This window comes from Mirounga angustirostris, unplaced genomic scaffold, assembly GCF_029215605.1.
Source record: "Mirounga angustirostris isolate CCGP_5_RB_7025 unplaced genomic scaffold, mMirAng1.0.hap1 SCAF_15, whole genome shotgun sequence".
Taxonomy (NCBI): Eukaryota; Metazoa; Chordata; class Mammalia; order Carnivora; family Phocidae; genus Mirounga; species Mirounga angustirostris.
Window position 1 is genome coordinate 52,694,467 of NW_026991723.1, and position 19,702 is coordinate 52,714,168.

General features: G+C 36.1%; 1 long non-coding RNA gene and 1 pseudogene across 1 annotated transcript in view; both read right to left on the reverse strand.

Moving 5' to 3' along the window:
* The window catches only part of LOC135362734 (uncharacterized), a 910,668-nt gene that overhangs the window by 328,718 nt on the left and 562,248 nt on the right, over positions 1 to 19,702 (reverse strand). The window lies entirely within an intron of this gene.
* LOC123850279 (BTB/POZ domain-containing adapter for CUL3-mediated RhoA degradation protein 3-like) overlaps positions 5,159 to 19,702 on the reverse strand; it is a 46,443-nt pseudogene continuing 31,899 nt past the window's right edge.

The following is a 19,702-nucleotide window of genomic DNA, read 5'->3' on the forward strand; positions in this document are numbered from 1 at the left end:
GCCGGAGCCTTCCTATTTGGGAAATGAGGACACTGTAGTCATGTGTAGTAGATACTTTTTGATGTTTCTTCCCAGATAATAATGACATAGTTAACTGCCCCTTTCACTCCTTTTGGGTGCTCCTCTTCCGCCCTCCATATGTTTTACAAAATAGAACGAACTGCTCTGTAGAGAGACAGAAAATAAAACAGATATATCCCAGTAGTTTGAATTTCTAAATTTCTGGTGTCTTTACATTACCTGGCAAGAGGTCTGACTATTGCTTGAGTTCCATAAGATGCTCAATCTTTAAAAGTTCTCTTAAAAGCCAAGCCCCAAAGGAATGGATAGCTCTTAATCAAAACTTAAAATCAAGTTGCTCAAGACCCTATGACCAGGAAGCAGTAGAGTCAGGATTTAAAGCTAATTCTCTCTGAATCCAAAGCCAGTGTGGTACATGGCCATGCACTTTGACTTGAATGTGCTACAACTCAAATTTCTAAAGTTAACATTATTTCATCCCAATGGACACTACATGATATTTTTAGTAAAATGAAAAAGTTAAGCAGCTGCTAACCTAACGTCCAGATTTCTAGGGAGAGGAGCAATTTTAGAAAAATGTGAATCAGCATAGATGCCCTGTTTAAGCATCAATTAGCATGGCTACTGTTAACAAGGAGTGCCAAAATGTCACTGTTAAAAAATAGCTAATAAAATCAACATGGTGGATATTTAAAATTTCAATGCACAAGCCTACCAATGCTACAGTATTATAATCCCAATATGGACGGTTAAGAAGTGAAATGGTATTTGTGGGTGTGTATAAAGAAAGCAAAATCAATTTCACAGTTTAAACTACAGATTATTTAGAAAAAACACATATTGAAAAGACATCTCAGGTGCTCTCGAAATAAGGGAACAATTTTTTTTCTGTTCTCTTGCTTAGTAATGAATTATTCATAATTAACCAACCCCTACTTAACATAATTTGCTGAAGTATGCAGGTTAGATTTTATTTTGCCAAAATTATCACCCATCATGGTTCATTGCCTTTAAATCTTCTCATTTGGTTTAGAGGTTCTTTCTTTCTTTTTTAATCCTCCACTAAGTCGAACTGCTTGCAAATACATTTTACAGCAAATCCGTACTAGGGGAATGACACTTGTACTTTTCATTTGTGCTGAAGCTTGCTTTATTCTGGAACTGCTATTTTCAAATAATGGCTATACATTCTCAGTTGTTTGATAAAGTGAAGACTTGCTTACAAAGTGCAGAAGAATAGCGTATAAGGTGTACTATTTCACAACTGTGTAATTACACCAACCAAGGCTTCAGTTAATGAGTTCCCTACATGGTTTTGGAAGAGAGATCACAATATGTGCTTTTCAAACCATGCTTTTGGTTTGAAAGGGATGGAGATTACTTAGTGCATCAGAGCTCCATCTCAACTATTCCAGAAAGATAGTTTTATATCCCATTTTCAAACACTGTCCAAGAAAAAGATTCCAAGTTAAAATCTGTATGAATAATAATCCTCCAAATGATTCTATTACTGATTTTTCATGTGTGAAATGGCACTGGAGTTGTGGTTTATAAATTTGAAATGATGTTTGAACCAGTTATTTTCTTTAAAATGTATGGTTTCATTTGAGAGTCCTTATTAAGTAATTCTATGGGTAAATTCACAGAGTCATCACCTGAAAAATCTGCTTAACCCCATCATGATCAGAATGGATATTCATAAGCATCCATAGTCAATATTGGTTCTCGTAACTCAATCACTCCACCATTATCTGCCGCTACTCACTTGGTCTCAGGCCTCAGTTAAAACAGGTGAGGAAAACCCTCTCTCAGTCGTGTGCAAAAGTGGGGAATAATGGGAATCTAAGTGGATGCAATCCAATATTAAAAAGATGGTACAGTTTCGAGGAAGAAATACCGAATGTCACCCTTCAGTGTTTTCATGCAGTATATGTCAAGCTCAGCTTTTTCTTGGCCCATCTTTCCAGCACCCCATCTCCATATTGTGGGTGTTTTTCTGAATGGCTTTACTAAATACATTGCTTTCCTAGGCTGATGTTTTCCTCCTCCCATCCATGCAAATGTTTCTGTCTGAACACAAAGAAACCGCTTTCTAGCCTGGCCATTCTATTCATTTTTAAACTGTAGTTAATGTCTCAGGCTTTAAAGTATCAGTTTCAGTCTATAATCTTTGCTCTACAGCCTTATGCTTCATAGCGTTTCCAGCACCTGGCACTCTACAATACCAACAGTGGGTATTCAAGAACTGCTTGCCAGTTATAATAAATAAATTTTAAAAACCAAGATTCTTTTTTCTTCAGGGAAACAAACTATACTTCATGTAGTATGAAAATAGATGATATCAACTTTACTACAATAACCTCATCTATAAGCTTTATTTCAAGGGCCCCGAGACTGAAGCAGAAATGAGGAAGTGGGATCACTGTAGAGGAAACCTGAAATAGAGTTGTACTGTCAAACGTGCATGTGCATGTGTTGGTGTGTTTGTATAGTTCTTGTAACCACCTAATAGCTAATCTGAACTATGATATTCACAGGTATCTGAATGTTAGCCAAAATGGGATACTTCGCCTAAAGGGGCAGCAGAGTGCTTTTAAAAAGAAAGACCTGTACCTCTGAAACAAATAATACATTATACATTAAAGAAGAAGAAGAAGAAGAAGAAGAAGAAGAAGAAGAAGAAGAAGAAGAAGAAGAAGAAGAAGAAGAAGAGGAAGATGATAGCAGGAAGGGAAAAATGAAGGGGGGGGAATCAGAGGGGGAGATGAACCATGAGAGACTATGGACTCTGAGAAACAAACTGAGGGTTCTAGAGGGGAGGGGGTGGGGGGGAGGGGTTAGCCTGGTGATGAGTATTAAAGAGGGCACGTACTGAATGGAGCACTGGGTGTTATACTCAAACAATGAATCATGGAACACTACATCAAAAACTAATGATGGTAATTAACATAACATAGTAAAATAAAATAAAAAAGAGAGAAGGATTTTTATATATCTTTTGTTTGCATACCATCATGTATGCATTTGCATACACTGCTAAACCTAAAATTCTGCATTGTAGGTATAGCTCAAACAGAGAGGTTAATGACACCTCCAAATGTGTTATCAAGACATTTTCTGAAGTCTTAAAGATGGTATGTACTTCAGAGGTAAGGATGTTACAACGCTATTTCATTAAGCACTGAACTTTGCTATTTCCTTTCATACCTGATCTATGTACAAAGGTTTATATCAAAATACTCAGTTGGGGTTTCTGTACTGAAACAGAAAGAGGGTACCAAAGACAATCTGGGTCATAGGGTCCTAGTGAGCACAATCAAATGACTCAGTATATCTGATAAAATTTACTAAACATGTTTGACTTGATTGTGAAAATTTTTCCATTTTTTAACTGTGAGATGCCATAAAGCTTCACTTTTTGCCAAATCATAAGATAGCCTTTGACTTAGATAGTTCTCAAGAAATATAAATATTGACTTAATGATATTGTAAGAAAAATCAACTCCTATTAGAATATATTCTATAATAGAAGCATAAACCAGCTAACAGAAATTTTCATCTGATTGTTATATAGATTATTTTAAATTTTTATTACAGGCTGGAGGTCTGGATAATAAATTTTAAAAATCTAACTATATTTTTATAGCCTATATAAGGCCGGGTTTTAAAGCCATTTCAAAAATTTTATTTATACTTAGGAAAACATGGATTTGGTATAAAACTGTATCATTTTCCTTGATGAGCACATAAAACACATGTATTACCTTTTATATACATACGTATAGTCGCATAATGTTGTTTTAACCACCCATTAATTACAACTTCCAAACAAAACAATCAAGCTCTGTTCCTTCTAGGACACATACAATCAGGAAGTAGGACACTGAACGCGTCTGTCCCACTCAAGCACCTGGTAAAGCAGTCAGGCTCCAACTTGGGCCACCTGTGCCCACAGTCACACGGAGCCCTTCTGTATTTCTTAAAATGACAAACATAACCATCCACACTAGTGATGCAAAGGTATCTGTAAATCCTCTATAATCAGTAACTAATGGCAAAACTAATGGCAATGTATAAAAATGAGACAAACATGATGGATGTACACGTAAGGGTAGACTTTAGAGGAGGGAGGCTGACACAAGATAGGCAAGGTTCCCTGGTATTGTGAAGAGTACCCCTGGTGGTGCACAAGGCTGTGCGTGGGGACAAGTTTAATTCTTCAACAAAGGGAAGAGCGTCCACCAGCTTTGGTAAGTACAACTTAATGGAGAGAAAAAGCCAAAAGATAAGAATATGAGTCCTGTGATACATCAGCGAGGGTCCCCCAAATTAGCTGCATTTCCCAGAATGGACTGAGTTAACTGGGAAAGCAATCAGAAAGTGCATAAGTTATGAAAGGAGCCATTAGCAGAGCTGAACAGTCACTCAAAGCTTACACTTTGGTGACCCTAATGCCCTTTTCATGAAATGAAACTCCTAACTGGACATGTGGGATTGCTGCAAAATTCAGATCACCAATTAATACAGGGCACAAATGACTTTCACCTTAAACAAAGCTATGCATCAAAAGCTATGCATCATGTCATTTTAGGAGTTCCGAGCTCTTTCGGTTACATGCCATCACCCAAATTCAAAAGCACACGGTGGAAGGACTTTTGCCAAAGCAATTAGGTATGCACAATCATAGAAGCAGAGGTTCCAAAAGTTAGTTTGTTGGGGCTTGATGATTTCAGACCTATTTTGGACTTTTTAACAGCCTCTCAGGAATGAATGGGTAGGTGCTGTGTAGACACCAACCAACAACTTCAGAATCCTTCTGGGAGTTACTGCACTTAACTCCAAAGGGAACTCCCCAAAAGAAGCCTGAATAGGTGGTAAACATCAGAAAAACATTGCAAACAAAAGGTCATTTATACAGCTTACACTCATTTGTATGTTTTCCTCTGAGATCTAAAATATCCTGGCTCTGAGTATTCTCACGTGGGAAAAGAGAACTTAGATGGACTTATACATCAATAAGTGAACACAGTCGCTTGGGGAGAGACAGAACTAATTCACTGCATCAAAAAAAGAGCACCATCATATGCTGACTTATTTTTAAAAAGATGGTTTCTAGACTCAGTGAAAAATAGAAGGTGCCTGGGAGCTTGCCAGGAACACAGCAGAGAAGCTGGGCTGCAAGGAGGACAGCTCAGGTCTGCTTGCCAGTTCAGTGGTGGAGATTAGCCCAGTGGCCAGGTGCGTGATGTAGATACAAGCCACTCCAGTCCTCATCCTCTTCCAGATGGTGGAGCCTCTGGCTGCCCTGTCTGTGGCCTCCACGAGGGCATAATTCCATCCCTGGCCATCCTAGAATTCATTCAGCAAAATATTCAGTCTCTCTTTATAAATTCAGGCTTCAGGGTATTCTACCTTGGTCTGTGTCTTCACAGTGGTGTAGATGATGGAATTACAATAAAATCAGCAATCTTCAAGCTCTCGTCCTAAAAGGATCAAGAGCAAAATTTGTCCCCAGTAGCCATCCTTTTATGAATAGGACCCTTCCATTAAAACTCAGGGACAGCTTGTCAAGCAGTTAAGTTTTTCAACAAATCCTTGTCAGATATGTTGGTATATTAAGTTTTGTTACTTCTGTTATACAGAAACTGCACAGCTGGCTTATTCAAAGTTGCTATGAGTTTTTGTTCTTCCTTGGAAAAGATGGTAGCAGGATCTCTGCAGCAAAGCTCATAAGTACCTTTGTTTTGTAGGCCTGCCTGGCATTCACCATGAGCCCCTTAACCTTGGCCTCTGCCAAGAGCTCCCCCATCTCCTTCTGCCTCTGGGGAAATGAGACTGCTTTATCACAAAGACAGTTGAATATTTCACCTAAGTGATTCCTGGATTGTTTATTTATATCTTAGAACACATTGCTTATGTGTTGAAGTATAATCTATATCTAATACTGAACAGTATTATTGCAAATTGCATAAAAACATACCATCGGTGAATTCATTAGTATTACATACTTAGGCTACTGGTGTTTTAAATGCTTTGCATTGTATAAAAATCTCCCATCATCTGTTTGAAAATATTTTAATCAAATTAGAAAAAAAAAATGATTGGTGTTTTTGTATGAATGGGGGACAAGTTTTTGTTTTTTCACTATTTTGAATAGTGAAATATGCAATGTGTTCTCAGAAGTAAATTAGATTTGGATAATGAAGGAAACCTCTTATTTAAACCATTTTCTGTAAAGAACTTTATTAATCTTTTTCCTTTTTATCTGACAGGCCACAATTAGATTGTCTATTGTTTATTTCATGATTAGTCCCAAATGCATTTGCTTTGATTAATTACAAAAAGGCATATTTAACTGGACCATTAAAATAAGACTAAGTGATTTACAGATAAGGATAATTTCAGCAATTAAGCCCAGGATTATCTCTGAGGTTCCTGGTAGCCAAAGTAACAAGGGCAACTTGTATGTGTTAGCTAAGTTTTATGGTCCAGTGACCTGAAGAGTACCAGCACTGGGCTGGAACAAATTTCTTTCCTAGAATAGTGTATTATACTCATTCATAATAAATTAAATTAACACAAAATGTTTTGAAATGTCCAAATGTTTACAGCTATGAATTATCATTAGATTCTATTATAAAGAGCTACCCTCAATTCCACTATACCCCTGCTGTTAAAAAAAGATCGTCATTCAATGAGAAGAATATCACTGTTGTTTAGTTTTCCAAGAAAACGTTATGGAATGCAGAATCAGCTTATAGTTTAAAGGTGATTAATTTCAGCAAAGCAGGTTTCTTCAAAACACGTAACAGAAATAATGGTTTATGGGGCTTTTTCTCTGTTTGCTTGTGCTTCTCCCGGTAATGAGGACAGAGTCAGCAAGGCATGAGACTATTTTTGTTTTCACCATTTTGATATGGCAATATCTCAATCAAGACAAGTTATCATTTACATTGTTTCATCATTAATATGTTTATACCAATGAATCCACAATATATAGTAAAGATGCAAGACTATTTTCTGAAGCTAAAAAAAGCAACATGTTTATGATTTTGAAAGTGTCATAAGCACTATTAGAATGAGCACCAGCAGCCTCCAACTCCTCAGTCACATGGATGTAACTGAAGCATGATAAAAACCGTGTCGGGGAAGGCCAGTCAAATTACTAAATAGAGTCAGCAAATAGTGTTTCTTGAGAAACAGAGTTTGACTCCATTTAACAGTATACAGTAGGTCAAAGTGGGCTGCAAAACAAAAGAGCTGTCTAGTGTGGTTCTCTAGGGAAGTAGATTTAATGACCTAAATAATAACAAGCAGTAATTAGCATAGTAGCTATTTGTGGATAAATACATGCTTTTGAAGTGCTTAAGGGTACTAGAGCTGCCTGTTCACTTAACTAGTTTAACGATATCCTCCCCAAGTCTTGTTTATACCACTAATTTACACTCTGTAGGTAACAAGGAAGAATTTTATAGATAAAGATAAGGCTCTCAGGCCACATAGTTCACACAGTGGATCCTCAATCATGGATTACCATAACGGAAATAGCAAAAAAAATTTTTTAAAGAACAAAAAATAAGGATGAATCATTTTGGCTCTAAAGTAGAACATGTTTGTTCCCTGCAGATAGATCCCTTGGAGCCTATTGAGCTTTGTGGAAAAGGAAATTATAAATAGTATTGTCCATGACACACCCAGCAGGGCATTACTGACTACATTTAATTTATATGGGCATGAAAGCACCTGAGATGGTGTGGGAGGGGCACTTTCGTATTTTTCCTACTGCACTGAACGACCTTTACAGCAGGCCTCAGAAAGCTGGCAGAGTAGAAAGCCAAGGTTTGCTGTACAATCATGTTTTCCGGCCACAACACAATGTGAAAAGATACCCAAAGAGATATTGCCAAGTGTGTCCTACATGATCAAACTCTTCATATTTAAGCTGACTCCCAGAAGAGAGAGATATTGCCAAGTGTGTCCTACATGATCAAACTCTTCATATTTAAGCTGACTCCCAGAAGAGAGAGATGTCTCAACCCAATAAGTAGCCAGGTGCCCACAAATCCTGAGATCCTAGACGTTCTGACCGAGTTGATTTACTTCTGTGATCACTTGATGGAGAATGTGTTGATTCACATGAATGGCCTGCTGATGGGCCTGGAAGAAGGGAGAGTGTCAGGGTGAATAGGGCCTGATATGTTTGCTCTTTGACCAGTGTCACTCAATCCGAATGTGCAGCACAATTAGCATCTGACTATGGTGTTCGCTTGCTTCTCTTTTTGTACTGCATAACTTGGTGCTTTATTAGACCATCTCATGTTCTTTACCTGCTTCATGTAGCCCTCGTTTATTTGGAAGTCACTTCTCAGAAAAACTGTGAAAGAGAAAACTAACAGAGACAGAAGTATCTATAGAAAACCCAAGTCCTCATAGCTGCACATTCTAACTTTATACATAAATCTATCAAGTCTGCTTTGTCTAATCAATAACACATCAGAAGCAGCCAAATTTTAGAACCTAGAATGTTTTATATAAGGCTAGTGGGAAAGGGCATATTGAGAGTAGCAAAGAATAAGGTGGTGCCAGGTTGGCTCAGTCGGTAGAATATAGGATTCTTGATCTCGGGGGTCATGAGTTTGAGCCCCATGTTGGGTGTAGAGATTACTTTAAAAAAATAAAATAATAAATAAATAAAGAGAGTAGCAAAGAATAACAGCTGACAGTGTAGAAAGAGACAAATAAGGTATAAAACTCAGGTAGAACGACTTCAAAGGCAAAACATTTTTCTCAGTTCACCTCGAGAAACCAATTCCAAAGTAAGGATTCAAGTGCAAATAACTTATTAAGAAGTTTTTTGAGGGGAGGAGAATGAGCAAGGGCATGAATAAGTAAAACAAAAAGTGTAAGAAACCAAGCAAAGGTGCAATTTCAGGTAAAATGTCAGCTTTAGCCTTACCCCTCAAGAAGCTAAGCAGAATATATTACCCCTCAGAGTTTGTCCTATCTAAAGTTCAGTAACCTCTGCTTTTGTGTTCCTTCGTTGGTTATCTATTGGTGTAAGGCCATAGGGGGTGAGTTGTGGAAGGAGGAAGTATCCTGTGTTCCAGGAGTCCAAAGGGAAAACAATTCAAATATGCAAACTATTCACAGCATAGCACACAGAAGCAGGAGGATGGGACCATAGCACCAATAAAAGGGATCTAAGGGACTCTGGTTAGACCATCAACTACATCCATCTCTGCATGCCTGAAACATTTATTGTCCCTACCAATCGTTTAGGTCAAGAAGTTATCAGTTATCACACAGAGGTCTATGTGCAATAAAGTCATTTAGGTTCATACCGAGGAGCCTGAGTTAATTTCAGTGCTCATCCCTACTTTGAGGGTCAAAATAACAAAGTGGGTACAGTAGAAAGACCATAGGATTTAGGAATTATAGGTTCTAGTCCTATCTCTGCTGCCATTGGATACCTATATTATCTTGGTGTGTCCTCAGTTTACCTTGCTGATATGAATGGCTTCTTTATATCCCAATTCAATCAACCCCATACATCTCCCTCTAAAATCCCACAATGAAGTGTCAAAAATAAGACAGTATCTAAAAGACCCAGAATCTGGCAAGCAAGAAATACTAAATAAATGTTAGCTAAAAACAAAATCTTGAATGGATTTAGCCAAAATTACATTTGGCTGTTAATGACAAGGACCCCGAAGGGGTAGAGTCACTTACCAAGAGCCTAATGTACTTTCAGGCACAATATAATATGTTTTCATTACATTTCTGAGATTATCCATAAATATATTAAGTTGTAAGCTTATAATATAGTCATTTTTTTCTAATAGTTTAACCATGTATACATTAAAGTGAGTGATTATTCTTTCAATTGCCTGTATATTTAAAATGTGTCCGTACTTAGAGGTTATAATTTTATAGAGAAGAGTAAATAAATCCAGTAAAAGCAAACTTATAAATATTTTAGGTTTAGTTTATTTATTTATTTATGTTGGGATTCTAGGGAGTTGTATGGCAAAAATAAAGTCTTCCTTTTCTAATGTATTTGTCTGTATTTTCAGAAAGATCCATATTTAGATTTTTGAAGGCAATCCTGTATCTGCACACAGACTGCTGAAATGACAATTTTAAAACAACAAACTCTAATCCCTGGTGACTGTACATCTGTGTCACAAAACAATCACATAATCTGGCATGATTAAAAGGTTTGCTGATCAGAGTTCCACAGCTGAGAGCCAAATATGGCAAAGTATGATCTAGTTTTCTGCTTCATAAATGCAAATAAAGACAAGCACATACACCAGAGAAACTAGTTATTCTTACACAATTGAGGTCCAGCACGATTTCACATGAAGAAATTATCCAGTAGCCAACAATTCCCTTGAAAACAAAGCTAGACACGGGAGTTTTCTGACTCACACTATTAAGTCAAAGTTTCCAATTTTATAAATATGTGATTAAAATGAAAATACAGGATACCAAAAAACAAGACGGGACACCATGTTTTGCATAACCTGTAAAAAGATTTTAAACACTATCTGCACTACAGCCAGCTCACAATGAAAGTCTAATGCAATTAGAGAAAACGATGACTGGTATTTTAAGTAACATTCAGTAATAATATAAAGACATTTGCAAGTTGGTGGATATTCTGCAAAAAGAATTAAATGTCTTTGTTTTGTCTCTATAGTATCTAAACTCGTTAGTTGCAGTTGGCAGTTGGCACTCAATCAGTATTTTTAGTTGAATGAATAAAAGTTGTCTGAATGGATAAATACATAAATGTGAAATAATTGTCAAAAATATCTAAGAATCATAGTCACTTCTGCATTGATGTCTACAAAATACTAGAAGTTACAACCGCATTAATATAAATAACCCACTGGACCAAGGAGGAAATATACTCTATCATGTCAATTATTTCTTAAAGATACAATTCATAATGCCACATGTGAAGTGCCTGATGATAAATTTTGCATTCTTTTCCACAGCTGTCTTCTTCGGGAAAAATAAAAAAGCAAAACTCACGAAGGATGGAATTCTGGTATCACAAGATTGGCTTCACTAACCCAGATATTTCCTTACTTGCGGCAGATATGCCGGTAATTTTGAGCCAGACTCAGATAAGACAGAACAATGTTATTTGAATTTGTTCTTTGGCAGAGTTTCTGGTGTTTTTGATGTGCCCTAGCAATGTTCCCAACAGCAAAGGTGAAAAGTCCTGCTCTATATAATTTTATTGAAATACTGAGTGTAACAGAGACTGTTTAAAATCACCCACACCTAGCAAGGCTTTGGGTTTGAATTCTTTCTTCTATTTTCTTCACTTGCCATTTTATGATTTTTTTAAAAAGATTTTATTTATTTATTTGAGAGACAGAGCGCTCAAGTGGGGGGGGGAGGGGCAGAGGGAGAGGGAGACGCAGACTCCCTGTTGAGCACAGAACCCAAGGCGGGGCCTCCATCCCAGGACCCTGAGATCATGACCTGAGCTGAAGGCAGATGCTTAAATGACTGAGCCACCCAGGCACACCCTTCCCTTTTACTCTTTTTAATCTTTTTTTTTCCCCCTTGAATTTCATCTCTTTGAGTCTTCACCCTCAACACTTTCATTTCTGAATATTAAACCATGGAAGTTCTGTATGGCCTCTTCCAATATGACTTTCTATATGCAACTAACTAAATTCCAAGTGGCAGAATAGCCTGTTTAACAAAGTGATAGTCAAACTCATTCTGGTCACTACAAAGCTCAATCATTCAAAACGTATGGCCAAGCATTATAGTATTAGGCAAGAGTAAGAAACCAAATACCAAAAAAGAGGGCATCAAAGATATAAAATGGCTACATAATCTTCAAATACAAAAGTACCCTCTAGGGGTGCCTGGGTGGCTCAGTAGGTTAAGCGTCTGCCTTCTGGTGAGGTGGTATTCTAGGGGTCTTGGGATTGAGCCCCGAGTGGGCTCCCTGCTCTGCGGGGAGCCTGCTTCTCCCTCTGCCCCTCCCCTTGCTTGTGTTCTCTCTTTCTCTCTCTCAAATAAATAAATAAATAAATACCCTGTAAAGTAACTGCATTCTAACAACCGTGTTTCTTGTGAGTTAGGGAAACCTAATCTTTGTTCTTTATAGGTGCTCCAGTTCAATTTAGATTATCTTTCAGGGAGATGAATCTCCTGAAGAAGGTCAAAATGACATTTTATTTTAAATTAAGATTAGAAACAATGACATTTTACATTCCTAATCATGTGTTTTTCAATAGTTAATTATAAAGGACACCATGGTTTTAACATTTAGCTTATTTTCAAAAGATTAAAAAGGGTAAGAAGCATTTTTATTTAACAATGGTAGCACTTAGAAGCAAACAATTTCTTCTGAAATCCAGTATCAGTGACTATTGTACTTTCGCTACAAAGTTAATCTGGAGTGAGCATCCATAGAGAAATATTTCTTTGAAACAAGCATCTCTAAAATGTTTGAATGCATCTAGCTTGTATACTAGATACAGTATGTATATATATATATGTCATATTTACAATTTTAATGAACCAATGGGTGTATGTATATACAAAGAATCCTAATATGCACGACTGAGAGGAAAAGTATCACTTGTTGTAAGTAATATTAAGTATCACTTAGGCATTTTAGATGTGCCAGACGCTGTGCTACGGACTTTTTAAAACATGTAGGTAATCACTATTTTTGTCCCCATTTTATATATGAGGGGACTGAGATACAAATACACTAAATAAATCGTGGAATTAAGCACCCAAAGTGAGGAATGTCTGAATCCAAAGCCATGTTCTTGGCCACTAAGCTTGCACCTACACAATATGATAGCTACCTGCCACACATGTCAGTTAAGATGTTGAAACGTAGCTTCTTTAAATTGAGATGAGCTGTAAGTACAAAATGCATACTGGATTTCAAGAATTAGTATGAAAAAATCTAGTAAATAATTTTTATACTGATTACATATTGAAATGATAGTATTTTGGCTATACTGGTTTAAATAAAATATAGTATTAAATTTGCTTTCAGCTGCTTTTTTTTTCTTCTTTCCGGTGGGGTTATTAGAAATTTTAAATTACATACGGGGTTCTTATCTGTGGCTTCACTATATTTCTGTTGGAACATGCTGCATTAAACTACATAGGCTCCATTTTTCTTTGACAAGTTAGGGAGGGACTCAGAACTGTTAACCCCCTGCTTAGTGGATCTTTGCCTCTTACTCTTTTTTTCTCTCTTTCATGGCAGAATTTACTTCCTGCCTTTTAATGTAGTTATTTATATTATGTTGTATATCTACTCCTAAAATATAAAGTCCTGGAAGTCAAGGCTCTGAGTTTTTGTCTTGCGATACCAAGCAACAAAGGAAGAGAGCTTTTGGGTGAATAACAATCTCTGAGGCTTGGTAGCCAGGCCAGCCTCTCCCTCCCTACAGGCTGTCCTTTCATCACCTGGAATGGAGCCTGGAACACCCTCCTAAGGAGCACTCAGGGGTGGACAAACTACAGGTTATGGCCAAATCCAACCCACTACCTCTTTTTGTAAATAAAGTTTTATTGGTACACAGTCACATCCGTTCATGTATGTATTGTTGAGTAGTTGCTCCAGAGACCTATAGCCCTCAAATTTGCTACCTGGACTTTTATAGAAAACATTTGCCAATCCTGAAGTAGCTGAGGCCACCATTTAGAGCTCATTCCTTCCTTCTGCTTCTTACGTCTCAGGGAACAATTACACTAGGGTGACATTATAATCTGATGAAATAACCAATCTTTTAAAGCTATTAACAGCACCAATTTGTTTCACATTGCATTTCAAGGATGCTTATATTTTAATAATCACTTCTAGATTAAGAATCCAGGAATCATTCTAAGGTTTTGTGGTTATTCTCTACTAAGATACTAGGGATGAGAAAAAACTTTGATATGTCTTCTACGTTGACACCAGCTAAGGCTTTGGGATTTCAGGATTTTGAGTTTTATAATGGACATGTGCAAAGCAGTAGCTATAACGACAGAACAGTCACTGTGGAGAAAATGAAGGATGCTTACTTTCTGGGGAGTGAGCTCTTAAAGCTGCTTTGCTATAGAAGAAAGGGTGAAGAAATCAATACCGATATCATACCATTATTAATGTGGTCTGTCAATACAAGGCTATTTCTCATCTTTTATTTTATCCTGCACCAGTGGATCATTTGAAAGTCATTGATAGTGAGGGAAATTCTCATTTTATTAAAGGTCATTTGTTTGTCGTGAAATAATCAATTGACCTCAATTTTCCTAGATGTGGAAGATCAGGTAAAATTAAAGTTATTCTTAAACAAGGCATACTTTGCACCCAAGCTAGCATGAAAGGACAAAGAAAAATTTACTCTTTACTGATGCTTTGGCAACTAACTCTCATCAATGTTTCAAATATCCTCTTCACAGCAAACACCCCTGTGACAGTACTGTGCATACACTTACATAAAATTGAGTCATAAAATAAGTAAACAGGATAGGAGCATTATAGAAATCTTCAATGATTTTTATCAAATTGTGCAACAAACCATTTTGTTCTGAGAAGGGTTTTTACAAAAGAATAATATACGAATTGGGACATTTCACATAAATGTATTTACACTCTATTATTAGGAGCTTCTTATTTGCTCCAATGGAGAACTGGAACACATTTAGGGGAAATCAATTTTAAAAATCCAGTAAAGGTTTTGGAATATTCAAAGGAAATGTTAAGTGAAACCCTCCATCCTGGTAAATAAAACAGAGATTTATTTATTTTGAGATTCTAAGGAACTATGTTATCAAATAAGGGTTCTCAAAGTTGGATAAGCACAAAATGACCCATTTGTGTGCAAAAAGGAAAACACTGATGTTCTATTTGAAAAATAAGAAAATTATTAAGCTTTACTAATCTTGAAACACTGATTGATAGTGACACCTTCATTCAGTCCTGCACTGTTCCTTATCAGACAAGTCATCATGAAGGAAAAGTGAGGGCTGTATAATGTGGAGGGATCAACAGTTGCACCTTCACTCATGCATTCGCTTTCTCCTATTGCAATACACTGGCGTTTATATGTATTTTGTAAATATATTTGTTTTCTTAGTCTGAGTATCTACAGGGTCCACAGTGCATTCTCAGTTGCAAATGATAAAAATAGAATGAAACTACCTTGAGTAAACGGGTAGACTTCATTTGCTCATTAACCAGGAAGTTTAAGGCTAGAACTGGCTTGAGTCTAATGTATGCCGGGAGAGTCTCACTCTCTATGTTCTCCCATACTGTAGACAAACTTTCTCTGCAGGACCAGAAAGATGCTCACTGGCTAATCAGCCCTGTACCTGACAGCTACCAACTCTAAAGAAAAAGAGACCAAAAGGTTCCCACCTTCCACTATCAAATCTAATGGAAGGAACCTTAATAACCCTAATTTGGTCAAAACACTGGTGCTGTCTATGAATTTCAGAATATATAAAAATAAAGCATCTCAGGGGTGCCTGAGTGGGTGGCTCAGTCGTTAAGCATCTGCCTTCAGCTCAAGTCATGATCCCAAGGTCCTGGGATGAGCTCCAGTCAGCTCCCTGCTCAGCGGGAAGTCTGCTTCTCCCTCTCCTCCCTGCTTGTGCTCTTTCTCTGGCTATCTCTGTCTCTCTCTCTCAAATAAATAAAATCTTAAAAATAAAACAAAAAAAGACAAAAAACATCTCAGTAGCACTGCAGGACGTATGTCAAAAATTGTGTTGTAAAAAAATTCCAAATGAAGACGTTTTGCATATATTTATCCAGTAGGTAATCTAAGCTGTAAACACACACAAAATTAGGAATTTGGGCATTGGGATTTACATATGCAAACTACTGAAGTAATATTGTTCTAATTATACTTTTTAATAGCATTCTGTAGAAAGATAGGAAAAACTAGTACCAGCTTTCAGATATTCTCATGAGTTCTATAAATTGATTGGGGATATTCTAACATGGGCACTGTTCATGAAATTATTTTTAAAGTAATTTATTTAGAACACACTAACATGGATTTTATATAACGTCTGTCCTAATTATGAATCTACAATTAAAATTATTTTTCCTTTCTGGAATAAACAAAAAAAAATGAAGAGTTGGAACTTAAAATATATTTTAGAAAATCTCTATAGTCCCTTCCAATTCTTAACATTCCATGAGAAGATTGTTCCATAATTTTTTCCCCTTCTTTGCCTCCCATAATCCTGGTGAGGCTTTAAAGATTTAGTGTTTCAGACTAGTTGCATTTCCAAGTTCATTCTTCTAATGTAGAGTAATGAAATGCTTCCCAAGCTAAAATTTTCAACAAATCACTTTCTCTCTTTCTAAAACTGATTTTTAAAATATTTCATTAGAAAAATCCCCTGGAGGGCCTTCACTGCATGCATTTACACAGGTATTATGTGAGTAAACAGCAGAAGATTCCACTTTTTGTAATATATGAATTAAGAACTAGGTTTGTTGAGGTTTAATAGCCTCTTTTGGTCCATGTGAATGTCCAATACTTCGCTAAGCTGCTTCTGAGATATGAAAAATGTTAAGCCAGTAAATCCTAAGAGTTATCATTGCAAGCAAAAAAAAAAATGTGTTTCTTTTATTTTTTATTTATTTTTTTATTTTCTTGCTTTTTCTTGTATCTATATAAGGTGATGATGGATGTTAACTAAACTCATAGAGGTAATCATTTCCCAACACACGGAAGTCAAACACATTATGCTTTACCCCTTAAACATATAAATGATGTATATCAATTAAATCTTAATAAAATTGGAGAAAAAAAGATCTAGTACTATTGTGGGGGGGCAGGCTTCTTTCAAAATGAAACAACTATCAAGTTTGTTCAACATTCTCTAAGCTAAAATAAACTATCATTTTAACTAGAGAGAAGCACCTCTCACAGACAGCTTTTCTTCCAAACCACAGATGCAGTCAAGATTTCATTTAAATCCTTTCTTGCATTAAAAAATGGAAGAAATTAGGGTGCCTGGGTGGCTCAGTTGGTTAAGCGACTGCCTTCGGCTCAGGTCATGATCCTGGAGTCACAGGATCGAGTCCCGCATCAGGCTCCCTGTTCGGCAGGGAGTCTGCTTCTCCCTCTGACCCTCCCCCCTCTCATGTACTCGCTCTCTCTCATTCTCTCTCTCTCAAATAAATAAATAAAATCTTAAAAAAAATGGAAGAAATTACAATAACTTAGGTGGTTAATAGGCATATTCAGTTTATAAAGCATTGCTATTTAGCTCACATGCACATTCATTTCTTTTAAAAAATGGGGATGTTGTATTTTTTTTTTCTCAGCATTTTCTTTTTTGGGTGAATTTTGGTAAGGCATTTGGGCAGAGATATGTTCTTAAAATAGTTACATTTAGCTATGAGGTTATTTTAAAATTCAATACAATCACATATGTTTATAAACTCAAAACATTTTTTTAAAATTTTATGAAATGTAAAACATATAAAATACCCATGCAAAGACAATATTTCAAAATCCAGATGGATTAAAGAGCTATTTTTTTTACAAAATTATAAAAATATTAAATGGAAGTAAAAGAGAATGTTTATTTTAGAATCTCTGGTTGGGAATTTTCTTTTTAGAAAGAACGCAAAAACACAGAATCATTAAAGACTGACATATTGATAATAATGTGGTGGGGGAAAATATACCTCAAACACTATTCCAAGATATGCAATAACTGGAGAAAATTTTAAGCTCAACAAACAAGTAAATTAATATATAAAGAGTTCATATGAGTCAATAAAAAAAAATCCTTAAGACTTCCCATTTGAAAAAAAAGTATAAATGCAGGCAATTCATGAAAGCAGAAGTTCAAATGACCAATAAACATTTGAGAAGTTATTGCATCTTCTTTTAAGTTAGGAAAATTCTAACAAAAACAATGCAGTGCCATTTTCACATTAGATTGAAATGATAAGACAGATGGTACATAGTGCTGGAGAGGGTATTAGATAACGAACAGTCTCGTACACTGATTATGTGAGTTTAACTTGGGACAGCCTTTGGAGAGCAATACAATCTGTCAAAATATCAGATGTACATGCTTTCAACCAATTAGTTTTTCTTGTGGAGATTTATCTTAAAAAATACTTGCACACATGTGACATAGTTTAAATTAGGGAAAGAAAACCTGAGAAAATTCTATAAATCATTCAGTATGGGAGTAACTAGATAAAAGTATGGCATGTCCACCCTGGAGAATATGCAGCACCTGTTAAACGATTAATATATGTCTATCTGACTTGACATGGAAAGATGTATTTTGATATATTATTACATGAAAATAGCAACATGTAGAACAATATATTATAAAATAATTATCTTTAATTTTTTTAAGATCTTTTTATTTATTTGAGAGAGCACGGGTCCACACAAGTTGGGTGAGGGACACACAGAGAGGGAGAAGGAGAGAATCTCAAGCAAACTCCCTGCTGAGCACAGGGCCCCATGCAGGGCTTGATCTCAGGACCCTGAGACCTGAGATCATGACCTGAGCTGAAATCAAGAGTGGGTCATTTAACCGACTGAGCTACCCAGGCTCCCCTAAAATAATTATCTTTATTAAATTAATCAAAAAAACCCAACCACTCTTATAACTATTCTAGATTGTTATTTTTTAAATGCCTGGAAGGAAGTGCAGTAATGTCTTAATAGTAACTGTGCCTAAGGAGGGAAAGAGTCAAGTAGAGAAGAAACTTTCATTTAAGTTACAAGATTTTGCAATAGTTTGAAATTTTTTTTTTTACTTAAAAAAAAATTATTTTATTTTTTTAAAGATTTTATTTATTTATTTGAGAGAGAGAGAGCATGCATGAGCAGGGGGTGGGGCAGAGGGAGAGGGAGAAGCAGGCTCCCAGCTGAGCAGAGGGCTTGATCCTAGGATCCTGAGATCATGACCTGAGCTGAAGGCAGACGTTTAACCAACTGAGCCACCCAGGCATCCTGCAATAGTTTGAATTTTAAACAAGTATGTTTTATTTTTGAAATAAAAGACAGTATTTACAAAGTTTTTAAAATAATAGTAAAATTCACTGCTAGTTATAGTCACATATGCTTTTAAAATATAAACCGACAAGAATAAATGAAGCCATAAGTAAAGGCAAGAATATTGCTTTATCAGGTGAACATTCTCAATGCAAAACTAGTCCTCTTTGTTCTGAAATAGTAAAGGCAATTTATTTCATTTTTCCAATTATCATAGCCACATACAAAATTGCAGGAAATAGGTAGAGGGTGATAAAGCTGTTTGTATGAACTCTAAAATGGGTAAGTCAATTAATCATTTCCCCAAATCTTGAACAATTTTTAACCTTTTCATAGATGGCAGACCTCCAACATTATTTTCAGCCTCTCCATTCTAAGACTGTAAAATAATATTAAGATAAACATAGATAGTCCCCATTACACATCAAAAGTCAGACACTGAGTAAATGTTTGAGAGAAAGATATTCTCACAAAACTACTTTAGGCATCTGTTATGATGCCTACTGCAGATCGCACATAACACGAGTAAATTCTTACATTGTAAGGTGTGATTAAGGGTTCGTTGAGAAAAGACTCTATTCCTCCTCCTCCCAAAATCACCAGATGAAGGTCAAAATAGCTTTAAAAAGGACAAAACTGTTTATTTT